The following is a 14,140-nucleotide window of genomic DNA, read 5'->3' as shown; positions in this document are numbered from 1 at the left end:
ACAGTCCTGTAGACAATTGGGCCAAACATCATGGTATCAAGTGTGTGTATCACATACCCTATCAAGCACTAGCCTCTGGAAAAATTGAATGAGACAATGGTCTTTTAAAAACTACTCTGACAGCAATGGGTGGTGGAATGTCTAAAAACTGGGACAAGTATTTAGCACAAGCCACCTGGTTAGCTAATACCAGAGGATCTATCGTCAGTCAAGCCGGTCCTGCTCAGTCAGACCCTTTACATACAGTCAAAGGGGATAAAGTCCCTGTGGTGTATGAAAGGAATCTGTTGGGGAAAACTGTGTGGGTATTTCCTGCTTCAGGCAAAGGCAAACCCGTTCATGGGATTGCTTTTGCTAAAGGACCTGTAAGTACCTGGTGGGTGATGATGGAAGATGGTGAAGTACAATGCCTACCTCAAGGGAATTTAACTGTCTGAGAATACTCGACTTAGAACTGTATGATGTAAATTGCTACGTAATACTAACAGTGTTTAATAAGTGTCTTTCAGGACAACACAGTGGTAATTACAGGAGTTGTCTTCATCAAGTGTTGCACAGTGAACTCTTAAAATGAACCTTCAACCCATGGGCATGGACCATGACAAATTTCATAACATCTTTCGTAACCGGAGAAGATTGCTATGGTAGATAGAAATCCACGATCATAGGCTAAATGAACTTAATGAACTTTCCTGTAGAAAGAAATCATAAACTAGTGATGGTATGACATAAATAGTATGGAATAAGGGACAGAACGTCCTGGTTTGAGGTAGAACAGAACTCATTCTGTTCAGTGATTTTACTTTCCAGCTCAGTCTCTGCTAAGGGACTGCTCTGTCTGCAGTTAACAGCACATTTTTGCATCTGCTTCTAGAAGTGATAGAGCTTGATGTTTACAGCTCCTGCCAGGGATTGGTGTGCAGAAAGGCTCTTGACTGTACTTGCTCCTGTGAAGACCAAGGTCACTGCTAATTTTGTGTGCCACACTGGAGATGCAGTAAGTAACAGGTCACACCTGTGGGGAGGAGCAATTTTCACCCTTTCTTATTAAATGACTGGAAATCATTCTGTTTCTTCAGAATAGTCTTGAAGCCAGTCTGTTTTTCATACATTAAACAGAAACTTGCACAAAAATATTTCCTCATAGGTCAGCTTTTACTTGCAAGGCATATGCTACTTTACTTGCTCCTGTTAAGGAGCATGTTAATCCATGTTAAGGATTTTAGACAGGCAATAAAGAACATTAAATCAGAACCAAAATAAGACCATAGCTATAACCAGAATTTCTGTGCCCCCAGCTCTGCCCAATACACCTTCCTCCTCTTCCCTTGCAACCTTGGTGGCAATAAACGCTCACTCTCTGCAGACCTGTGCAACAGCTAGAAATTTGTGTCTGTAGTTTCCTATGTCTCTTCCAGCATGGCACCGGATGGGAAGGCCAAGTGTGACCCTATGTGAAGCTCATTACACCCATACGATGCTAAGGCGTAACCTGTGATGAGGTCTGGGGAGAAAGACCAGCAAGTAAGCAGCAAGACACTCCTCTCAGCAAATTTATAGCTGCACTTGGCCAGGCAAACTTTAATTAGCAGGTCATCTGGACTAAATTAAATCCGAGTAATGCTTGAATTGCTAATACTGCAAAATACTTCATGTGACCGTTAATACAGCTATCCCTGTAATACTGTCCACCTATGACACACTCTCTGAGGTGAACAGAAACTGCACAACAGAAGTACCCAACATCTTCTGCAGCAGCTGGGATTTTCTGCATTAACTTACCATGAAAATTCCTGTCAGATCTTACCCGACTCATCAACTCAGCAGTGACACAGATGCAGATGCTGTGTCTCTCAATCTTTGCAGTCTGCATGAAGTCTTGATAATTCATTCCAGAACCATTCAAATTTGGGGCCCATTAACCCACAGTAGAAGGTTAGATGGTTACTGTTGTCTGTCAGCATGGACCATGACCAGTGCATCACTATTCGATTCGTCTTACCTCTTGTTACCTGCACTCACCCTCCCCAACTTTATATTTTCCATATGCAGTCAGTCTTCAAAGAGCCTTTTCACATTTTGTCTATCAACCCCATTTTAGCAGAAAGATGGGAAAAATTTATTGTCCTCTTCTGGTCTCTGTGGACTCCCACGTCTTCTGGCCCTTGTCTTTATTCACATGTCTTTCATGTCCTGTAGGTAAACACATAAGATGCCTCAATAATTTTATTTTTTCCCAGGTTGCCCGTTCCTGCTGGAGAAAAAGTAGCAAAACGATGCTTAATACCCTTGACCTTACACTTAGACTTAGGAAGGGAGTACAGATGTGTCTCCGACACAGCTTCCAAATTCCCCCCGGTTAAACTAAACAGCAGGCTGCAAGCTGCCATTGAAAGGCATTAACACGACAATGAGAGGTGATCCACGGCAATACGGTGGTCAAAGCAAAAACTTCCTTCAAGTGCAACAGGAAGAGACTGGTCCAATCTCCTTGCAATGTGCCAATATTTAAGCTTTCCTGGTAGAAGGCTTGTCAAATATTTTTGCTGAGGAACAAGCAACAGTTTCATAGTACACAAATATGCAAATCACTTAAATGACATATAACAGAGGAAAATCAGGAAATTTCATACGTAATCTAAGACTATTAACAATATTCACACAAGCTATTCTCCAGTTCTGAATTTTCTAATTGCCTATTCAGAAAGTACATATATATGTATATGATCAATAAAGATAAATTTATTGTTTGCTACTTTAATTTGTATTTAAAAATTGACAAAAGTCAAAGAAATCAAACAACAATAAAGTACTTATTTGCCTGCATTATGCACTTGTTTTTTAAAAATCTTTATACCTGCTGACTTCAAGGTCTTTTACAGGTAAGTTCTGGAACCTTAAAACAAACCTAAGGGAAATTAAGATTATTTCTGGAACAATTTTTAGTATTTTATAGGTGGAAAGGATTTCCATACTGGGTGATTACACTTACTTTAAACCTTTGTAGTTCAGCTGATTAAAATTTGAGCCCAGCTTTATTAACCTCATTACCTATATTTTTTGACGTGTTTGTTCTATTGCACCATAGCTCCCACATTCTTTATTTTTTATCTCCTCAGTAAAGCTATCCACTGTAAAACTAAATTGTCTTTTACACTGTTTTCATACACAGAAAATTCTGATTTACTTGTTGTATTAATATGTACTTATTCCCTTTTCCCTAGTAGATTATTTGTGTTGTTCAGACAGAAAGGAGCATATACTTTAAGTTTGTCTCCTCATCTAGGTACAGTAGATATGGTTTCAATTCAACTCATGCCTGAATGAATTTAAATATATAATTCTACCCTCCATACCTATTCCCTTAACAATCATGTTCAAATGGTTCAAAGTTGCATCAGGGGAGGTTTAGACTGGACATTAGGAAGCATTTCTTTACCAAGAGGGTGATCAAACACTGGAACAGGCTTCCTAGAGAGGTGGTCAATGCTCCAAGCCTGCCAGTGTTTAAGAGCTGTTTGGACAATGCTCTTAAAAATATGCCTTAACCTTCAGTCGGTCCTGAAAGGGTCAGGTAGTTGGACTAGATGATTGCTGTAGGGAGTACCAGGTTTAATCTCTAGCTTGGTAAAATTATGTATTTTGTGTTGAAGTTACTTTCTATCTAGCTTTTCTGCTAGGCAGGTTTCAAATTCTGTTAACATAGAATACATGTTGTGGGGTCCTTTCCCTTTGGATGATATTATTCCAATCCAAGGGGATTACACTGTGATCTCAGTCCCACCAGCAGGATTCCAGCACTAGCTATAGGATTTTGCTGAAATAATTGGGTTGACTTTAGGAATTACACATCTAACCAAATATTTGGGTATTTCAAATGGTTTTATGAAAAAAACATGCATCAAGAGCCTTTCTCTTCCAGATCTCATAAGCTCGAGTCTGAGAGAAGCAAGGGAAAAGCAAAAAGTCATTCTACGTTGTTGTAGTTTAACACCAGCCAGCAATTAAGCATCACACAGCTGTTCACTCCCTCCCCCACCCACAGTGGGATGTGGGAGAGAATTGGGAAGAAATAAAGTAAAACTTGTACACTGAGATAAAGACAGTTTAATAAACAGAAAACAAAGGGAAAAGAATAAGAACATACAAAACAAATTATACACAATGCAGTTGCTCACCACCCATTGATCAATGCCCAGCCAGTCCTCAAGCCACAGTGCCCTCCAGCCAGCTCCCCCAGTTTATATACTGGGCATGATGTCATCTGGTATTGAGTACCCCTTTGGCTTGTTTGCTGTGTCCCCTCCCAGCTTCTTGGCACTTCCTGTCTCCACTGGCAGGGTAGTACAAGAAGCCAAATAGTCCTTGACTTAGTATAAACGCTGCTAGTAGCAATTAACACACCACTGCCTTATCAACATTTTTCTCATCCTAAACCCAAAACACAGCAGTCTACATTTGTGCTTGGGATTGCCCTGACCCAGGTACAGGGCCTTGCACTTGGCCTCCTTGAGCTTCATGAGGTTTGCAAGGGTCCACCTCTAAAGCCTGTCAAGGGTCTTCTGGATGGCATCTCTTCTCTCCAGTGTGCCACCTGCACCACACAGCTTGGTGTCATCAGCAGACTTACTGAAGATGCTCTTGATCCTACTGTCCATGTCACCAACAAAGATGTTAAACTGCATCAGTCCCAATACCGATCCCTGAGGAACACCACTCATCACTGGTGTTCCTGCGGACATTGAGCTGTTGACCACAATTTTTTGAGTGCAATCATCCAGCCAGTCCTTGGGTGGTCCATGTCTCTCCAATCTAGAGATGTAGGCAGAAGAGTGCAAAGTTAGAACTATATTGAATAAAGAATCTATTGAGTGTTATAGTCTTGAACCACAAGAGAAGTTTTCTGTCTGAAACCAGTCAATGTGGGAAGAAGTCCTCTTAGATTTTGTAGTCTGGCACAACAGCCATCTCTGCTGTACCATGGTCATCTGAACTATGGAATGATACAAGTCTGTTAAGCAAAATGCAAACCCCAGTCAGGTTGGCTGGTTTTGCAGTAAAAGTGCTCATTTTTTTCTGTGGGAAGGAAAAAGCTACTTCCAATGCATGTCAGTGGGCCAGCAAATGATAAAAGGAAAAAGGTCATAGTTGACTCAAAACACCCTTTCATTTAATGCCTTCTATGTATAGATTATACTGCATCCTTTTATCTACTAGCTGTATAATGACTGAATTTTTTAGTTTTGTAAGTCCCGTCCCCTATCATCTGAATATTGTCCTTTTTTCATCCATCTTCATATTTCTATAAAGAGGCTCTCAAACCACTCAAAGAATGTCACAGTAATGTTGAAAAAATTAATATAATTCTACTCACATAAAGAGGCTTTTTACCACATTGAGCAATAAGCCTGTTAGAAGTGCTCATCCTTGTAGATACAGGGATAAACAGTAACCTTTGTTTTCAACATTGAGCTCAGGCAATTAACTGGATGGTTTTGGTAGATTTAATGGAAGTTGTGGGACTAAAACATTATTCAGCTCTCTACAATCACCAGACATGAGCCTGGGGAATGAAAGAGGATTAGAGAAAAGAAGGTATTACTTTCTAGTTAATTAAAATGTTCATCCACAGTCAAAGTGTTTATTTTTTTTAACTCATAAATATACTTGGGAAGTTTTTAATCAGGAATCCTTACAATCCTTACACCCTAAGTGATACAGAAATTCAGCCTCACCCAAGCCACTCTGATTGAATGAGCTTGCTTGATTACATGGAAAAAGGTGAAGAATTACATAGCCCATTTACAAAAGTTAGAAGACAAGGGCACTATGTCTGGTAAAGCACTGTATCAAACAGCTCATCTCATACCAGGTCCACGGTTTCCATACTCATTATCCAGAAATGGCCTAAGAAATAGAGCATCTGAAAGTAGGTCTCCATAATGTCTTTCTTCAAGGAAGGTACCTACTCTCTCCTTGCTTTATACAACTTTAAAATTGCTTTTCCTCTTACGGAAAAGATTCTTTAAAACACATTTCTGACTGTGTTGACCCAGACCTGAGACTCAGTACCTGAAGTTACAGCAATAAGAAGACGTAAATTGTTGCCAGCCACAATAAGCACTCTCAAAATCAGAATCGACTCCATTGGTGCACGTGCTGACAGCACTAAGCGTGCACAAAGATGTACACCACTGACTGGGCATGATCATGGCCAGGTCTGCAGCCATGAAGGTAGAAAAAGCATAGTTAAGAAGGACACAAGGGAGCTGGTACTTTATCAGGCTTTCTCCGAGTCATTTTCCCTTGTTTCTTCTTGATGGGCAGAGTATCTGTTAAATTCTGCTGCCTCCTTCTCCAGAGTTGTTTAAAAATATTCTCACTTATAGATCTGACTGAAGATAGGAGAGATGTATGCAATTAAACTTAAGGGATTTTTAGTAGAACATTTTACATATTTTATGTTTTAAAAACTTGAAATATTTCAAAATGTACTGAAAAAAAAAAGATCAGAATATGTGAACCTTGTAGGAATGAGACATTTTCAGTCATTCCATGGAAATCTCTGGCAGAATACTCATTCACATAATTAGGCAGAATGGATAAATGAACCCTAAATTCCTGACTTTTCAATCCCAACTGGTAACAGCATCAAATAAAAGAATACTTGTCATATTCTTTGTTTACATTAGGTGGCACCATCCCCACAGATTTATGGTTTACAACAAAAAGCTGTAAAACATTCATTCTGAAATCAAGTATGAAAAAGTAGATGCTTGATTTGCTACCAATAGGAACATATTATATTATTTAGACAAGAAAGAGTACTTAGTTTTGGTGTGAAAAAAATCTCCATTACTGAAGAAAAGCTGCAAGGAATAGCTAGGAGGAAAGGAGAAATGCCAAGGGATTTCCTAGTAAATCTTGCTCTGTAATAGACTTATTATAAAAACCTGCAATGTACTTTCCATCTCTAAACAGGTTCTGTTCCCAGAAAAAGAATAGCTAAACCCCACTTATGATTCAGCTTACTTAGCTGGGTTATGATAATTTGCCAGGATACTTACATTCCTCAGTTAATAATGGAGGAATGTCTCAAAAAAGTTGACTGAGATTGCCTATTCCATCGTCACTAATTCACCCTGTGGTTCTCCCCATGTTAAAATGAAGTCAGAACTTTTTAAACACTTTTAGAAAAGGAATGAAAGAGGGAGTAAGTGGTGACATGTACTGGTTTTCATTTAGGTTGATAGTCCAATGGGGGAAAATGAGGTAGAGATGGTATAGCACATAGGAGGCTATAAAATATTCTACCCTCCCGTGGCTCTTCAGCCTCTAGGCTGGCTATGAAATGCCTATGATCACTATCACAAGCCTTTTGAAAGAATTCAGTTCCCAGATTGTTTCCTGCAACTCTGATAATGATGAGGGACTCGCCCTCCTGTGCCATAGTCATTATTTAGTAAATCTTGAGCCTCTGTAAACTGTTTTAGTAAGCTGAGCAACACTGGCATAGATTGGTTAATAAAGGCTTTGTGTAAATCTAATTTTTTACTTGATCTCCCTCCCTGTTTTATCAGGCCGTTTCGCAGCAAGCATGCTTCTGCCTTCTCCAAGCTGCTTAGTTATAACGTCATATAGACAAGTTCTTCTTTCCCACATACACTCCAGAGTTTCAAAATCCCAGGCACAAATAACTCCCTGTACCCTGTAGCTACTTTTAATAATGAATGAATACTCTTTGAAAACACCTGCTTGTATCTTCAGCAAGTACCTGACTGTCCTTCCAAATAAGATCTGGTGAGTGTATGAGGAAAGATTCCCTATCTGTTTACACAAACAAGAAGACATGATAAATCCCCACTTCTTTGCTGCTGATTCAGTATAATTTAGAAGATGTTTTTCCAGTGGTCCATGTAAGGTTGATCTAAGGATGCTAGATGTAGGATCCCAAGGTAAAAGTTATTACAAAAACAACAAAGAGGAACCTGACCTTGTAATGATGAGACAGTGGCTTTGCTGCTGCCAGGCTACACCTGCCTAGAAAAGAATTAACACTACAAGTGGAACAGGTGCCTAAGCACCCCATTAGTGTGATAAGCATTTGCAGTGTGACCATTCTAATTCTCTGAGATGTGAGAAAGAGAGAAGAAACTTCTGCTCAAGAGGGATATCTCGCAGAGGAACACCAGAGCCTAATACTCCTTGCCACTGGAGTGCAGGATCTGTAGGTTCAAAGGAGATGCTTGTTGGGAGAGTTACAGAGAGTGAATGTTCCCTGCTTACTGGTTCTAAGAGGGAAAGAATAAGGCAAAATTAGTGCCAATGATACTTTATATCAGGGCAGCAGTTGCTTTTATAAATTAGGTAAGTTTTTATAAATTGTTTCATAGAAGTTAGGTAAAAACATTGTTACTAGTCATCCAAATCACTGGTCACTAACTGTGTGGGTTGGATTTATAACTGCGAATTTCAGGTAGAAAATTCACCATCTCACTGTTTATCCTCCATGCTAACCAAATCTCCCACTTTGACTCTCTCCCAAGGCATACAAATACATACATATATACAAATAATACTGATTAGTAAAATATTTTTTCCTGATGCCTTTCACATTACAGTAATAGTTGGATATTGTATATGGAATGATGCAAACATAGCAGGTAAAGGCCCAGAACAGACCCAATTCAAGTACAATTAAGCATTCTGCAGCGTACATCACTCTTCGTGATGTAAAAAAGAAAATGTTAGCTATATCCTACAGAAACTAAGGATCACTGCAAACTTCACTATGCAAGATAAGCATCCACTGCCTTGCCTTCTCTAGTGTAAACACAAAAGAGAGGAAAGAAGGCCTACCAAAACAGAAAGCCATCCCAAATATACAAATCTCTCCTTGGGAAGAAAGTAAAACTACTTGCGAAGAATATAAGCATGCTTACTGAATTGTTTGACCTTGTGATACTTATTGCTGTGTTGGGGTAATAGAAAATATGTTTATTAAGCTACACAGAAGACAAAAACACTATAAAGATACAGGATGACTATTTTAGAAGTTTCAAATTTAGGAAATCAGATGTTTTATAGCAGTAGAATGACATTTTTCTATGTAGACTTAATTCAGTATGTTGGTGTGTATGTAGTATATAACATTCTTTGTACTTGCAGATAAACATTCTAACATTTCCTTTTAGGTTTCCACAGGTTTTTGTACCAAGAGAAAGAAGAACCTCCAGCATCTTGAGTTCTAATCACCAGAAACAAATATTGCCTGACAACTTTTCTGCTATTTCTTCTTTAAGAATTCCCCTGCTTTTCCTCTTGTAACCTCTCTATCATTTGTCTGTCTTTCCATAATTCAAGGTACTACACTCCTTTCCTTGTTCTCCGAGTTCCAGCCTACATTCCCAGCATGTTTGTTCTAGTATCTTTACCCAGTCATTCCTGTTCTCTTCTCCTAGGCTCATTTCTGACCCTAAAACAAAGGGTCCCACCCTTTCCATAGTCAGCCTTCAGGAAATCTTAGGCTCCATCATGAACTGTGACTTACTCTATTCTTTTTTCCCACAGACACCATGTCACCAATCACCTTTTCTGCAATTCTTTCTTTTCTCAGCTGAGCACTCTTCCATGTTGTTTCCCCTTCTACGTACTACAAGAGAGAATGGGGATAGAAGTGGCCCAGAATGTGACAAGTTTTTCTGAGTTCCCCCAAAGTCACTGATTGAAGCATGTTTACTCTGCGGGGTAAGTACTCATAACACATCTGGTCAGCTAAGGGTTAAGTAATAGCTTAAAGAAGTAATGACATTCGCAACAATCCTTAGTTTCTGTAGGAGAAATCTAACAAGCCTAAAGTAACGGCTTTCTCACAACTTTCCTGAACCTGTATGAATTGCAATTGACATAATTATTAAGACTTTGAAAAAAATTGTAAGGATTTTTACAGGTGTGATGGAAGGCTTATTTTTGCCATGACAGCTATCCCTCTGTCAAACTTAAAAACCCTGATTCAAAGCAGAGCAGTGCTGGGGAATTTTGCAGAAAAGACCTCTAAGTATTAACATGAGCAAAGTATCACTTTGTTCCTAGGCTCATTCACTGAAGGAGCTGAATTATTTGGCTGACATATTACGGAATTCAGCCAGGGGCACAGGCAGGGTATGAAAAGTCTTGGCTTAAACTCAGTGCTTCAGAAAGGTGTAAACAACTAAAACCAGTATTGTATAACGAGAATGGAGGCTGTCTTCACCAGTGCCTTCAGCAGTGCATAACAAGTGGTGCTGCTCACATCACGTGTAACGGGCACACAGAGTTCTGACCCTGCTTCTTCTCTTTCCATTACTGCAGCAGGGAAAAGGATCTTTTAATAGAAATAACAAAATAGTTTAAAAGGACATTAATGACCCATTCTATACAATACTAATTTATTCTCCATCTAGCACTTCATTTTAATTAAGAGCTCAAGAAGCAACCAGGAAATAAATATCATCTGAGGGCATTTCTAGCATTACATTCTAGGACACCTCCAAAGCAGACTGCAGTCCTCCCAGCCCATGAGAGACAAAGAGACATGCCAGGAGTCAAAGATGCATATCAGTACTTCCTGTACATCAGCTGAAGTTAACAAGGTGTACATGCCACTATGACTCAGCAACAACAAACCTGCAATTTCCTGCAGGCTTCAGGCATTTGGCATCAGAATGACTCAGCATCTACATGAAGGGTCGAGGACTCCTTTGCACAGCTTCACTAGAGCATCTTTAAAAGAATTTAGGAGAAATAACTCTAGTTTTCAAGGTCTTCATTTTCTTACAACTTTTTTGGTTATTGCAGTAAGCTTCCTGTGACTGTTTCAGCAATGAGATACTGCTGCATGGGGCTGGTTGTGGCTCCACAACTCTTACAAAACAATATTGCATCTCCTCTGAGAAGTTCTTATCACATCACCTTTTCCACCAAATCTTTGATATTTGGCAACACTAAAATAACCAAACACACAAATATTGTAAGGTAGGAGTCATCCATTTCCTACACCTTTGGCATTTTTCATGCCTAAGAATGAGAAGCAGATCACAGTTCGTGCAGTGAACAGCCTGCCTTCACCACCTGACAAACCCCACACTTACTAGCACAGCCACACAGCCAGCTCGAGGACCTGCAACTAAGAGTGAGGAGTTGGAATGGAAAACATGCCAAAATGAGCAAGATTCCTTCACCCATGCTTTGAAAGGAGGCCACAGCTATCCATCCTCAATCAAGAAGTCCCACACAGAGCACAAATTCACTCCACAGAGGAATCACTGTGTTTGTTACTCTTTCTCCTTCATGAGTGCATCTAAGCACTAGCACATGGACTCATATTCCCCAAAGAATAAGACTCTTACTGTCCAAAAACTAGCTCTGTCAAGATTTTACATCAGTGATGCGAAAAACAATGGCACGTCCAAATGTGATGATGGGGATTCTTCCACTGTCACAAAACAGAAGTTGTTTCAGTCATTCTTTTAAACAAACAGCTTCAAAACTAATATTGAAAAAGAATATTACTTAGGTTGCAAGTTCTTTTGCATTGACCATCTTCAGTCCAGATGCTGGAGAGTTGCTTTAGCAGTCACTTTAGTTGCTTTAGTCTGCTCAACTTAAAAAACACAGAGGAGTGTTTGAATATGTTAGCTTGGCACCACACTACCTTAACACAGCCATACAACTGTGGGACCACAGCTGGTCTGTGACCATCCGTTGGAGAACGCAGGCTGAAGAACTGAGGTCTGCACTGGAAGTTGGGAAACATTAGATAAATGATTTCCTGACAACCTTTATTCTGTTCACTCGTGCAATTACATTCAATACAGTCTTTAATTATGTAATCATGTCCTATTCTTCCCCCTTTTTCTGCCCCTTCCATTTAATGTAGAAAATGGATGCCCATAGTAGCTAAATTAAGGTTTCAGAGGCAATTGTAGATGTAGCGACCCCTAGCTTCTGTGCAGCTTGACCCTTCATCCTAAATTATATTTTTGGCAAAGTCAGGTGAATTTTGACTGTCCTTTACCCCAGCTTTGCAAGTGGCTAGCAAAGGCAGTCTTTGCTTTTCATGTATCACAGGCTTGAACTCCAACATCCATTGCCTTGTGAAAAGTTTCAGTATTTGGTTGGCTGTTTCCAGAAGAAAATTGCTTCTATAAACACTAAAATGTGACAACTTTTTATGTGAGATCTTGCATTTTCACTGATAATCATGAAAGAAAATGGGATATGAGCAATTGAGCTGCAGTTGCCACAAGGCAGGAAAGTAGCATTCCACAGAAAAAAACCCCATAGTTTTAAACACAAAAGTTTGAGGTTGGAAATTGATGAGTTCAGGCTCAGACCTTAAGCATCCAATTTTTCACCAAAAAGCCAATATGTTCTCTGAGGGAAGAAAGTCAAACCTCCTCCTAATTCTGATTCCAAAGAGTAGTCAACACTGTTTGAAAATGTTACTAGGCAATGGCAGAGACAGCAGAGAACAAATGAAACAAGATTCCTTTCACAATGTACTTTAATTTGCATTTGGATTTTAAGAGAAGAAGCTGTTTCTAGTTCTGGTTACTTAGTCTGTTTCAGCTCTTTTGTTTATAGGCATAGTGAAGTTCTAGGAGCAGGATGAACCCCCTTGAAGAACACTCTGTTTCTATCCCTGCCAGTCAATTGCTCCAAGGACTGAAAACACAACATTACATTTTCTTTTTGGCAATTTAAGAAGCTTTGATATTTGCTGTTTATATTAACACCTGTTTAAAAGTATCTTACCCAACATACCACTGATGAGACCCGAAAACTTTTTGCATTTTTCTGAAGGGGTTTAATCATTCTGTTTCAATCTATGGATAGATAGCACGGTCTCAGTCTCAGGTTTGCTCTTTATTGAACTAGGTGACTCATCTGTCATGGCTATTTCTATTCTGGTCTGTCCACATCTTCAGCCTATTTTTCTGGGTTTGCCTGCAGTTTGTGATTGGCTGCCTTCAGGCAGATGTTCTTTATTTCAGATCCTCTTTTCAGTCTCATAACTAAGCCTAAAGTGAGAACATAAAAGAAACCAAATACTCCAGGAACGTGATGAAAAACAAAGCTTTCTTACAGGCTGTTAACCTGTGAACCTTTTTAATCAGTCAAGAAGATTCAATGTTACATGGAACACAGGAAACATTTGAGACTTTAAAAGTTTTATTATGATACAAACTTCTGGCTGATGGGCTTTTGTGTTAAATTCTTTTATGAATATTTAGGAAAACAGATTTTTCACTGAACAGCCCTGAGACTTTGTTATGGCTTGCACCAGACATCCTGTGCCTGGAGCTAATAAATAGCTCAATATCAAAATTTAAAAGGCAATACAGTGGATTCCTATGGGATTTCTCCTTTCCAGAAGATCTTCATGCTACTGAAATGCCTTTACGCTGCTAAAATCAGGAGTTTAATCAGAAACAGCTTGACACAGATTGCCTATACTCATTGCTGTATCTGTTTAGGGGACAGATACATGCAAGATTGCATGCAAGAGGCACCTTTAATCTGTTCAAGAAATGACAATTAGTAATTGATTTTGCTTATCTATCTGAATCAAATCCACTTCTGTGCACTGAGTATGTCTCTTTCAGAGAACCTCTATTTTCTGGAAACATCTCTTGAGAAAAACATTCTCATTTTATGATATAGTTACAAGGTGGTTTTTTTTTTTACTATGGCTCTCATTTTTATTATTTTGAAAACAAACATTTGCATGAAAACAGAATCTTTATGCTTTGAGAATTACTTATAACACCACCACCTTTTTGCATTAATTTAGTGACTGCCATTTTGAAGCCCAATAAAATATCTGTTAGTTATTACTAACTAGTTACATATATCATGAATTAATTATTTCTCCATGAACATCATAAAGATATAGGTGACATTGCAGTAGAATGTCATGAAAAATACTATTTTCACATACATGTTGATGATAATTTTACATAGGAAATAAATGTGTGCCTGAACTTATCACACAACTGTGTCAAATAAAAGTGATGAAAACACAGCACAGCACAAAAACTTACTGACCTTCACAGCTTTCAGACAAGCAGAACTTCCTGCAGTCCTGCTTTGCAGTATT

Source organism: Buceros rhinoceros, unplaced genomic scaffold, assembly GCF_000710305.1.
Source record: "Buceros rhinoceros silvestris isolate BGI_N320 unplaced genomic scaffold, ASM71030v1 scaffold4759, whole genome shotgun sequence".
Classification (NCBI taxonomy): domain Eukaryota; kingdom Metazoa; phylum Chordata; class Aves; order Bucerotiformes; family Bucerotidae; genus Buceros; species Buceros rhinoceros.
The sequence above is the reverse complement of the archived record's forward strand: the minus strand, read 5'-3'. Positions refer to the sequence as shown.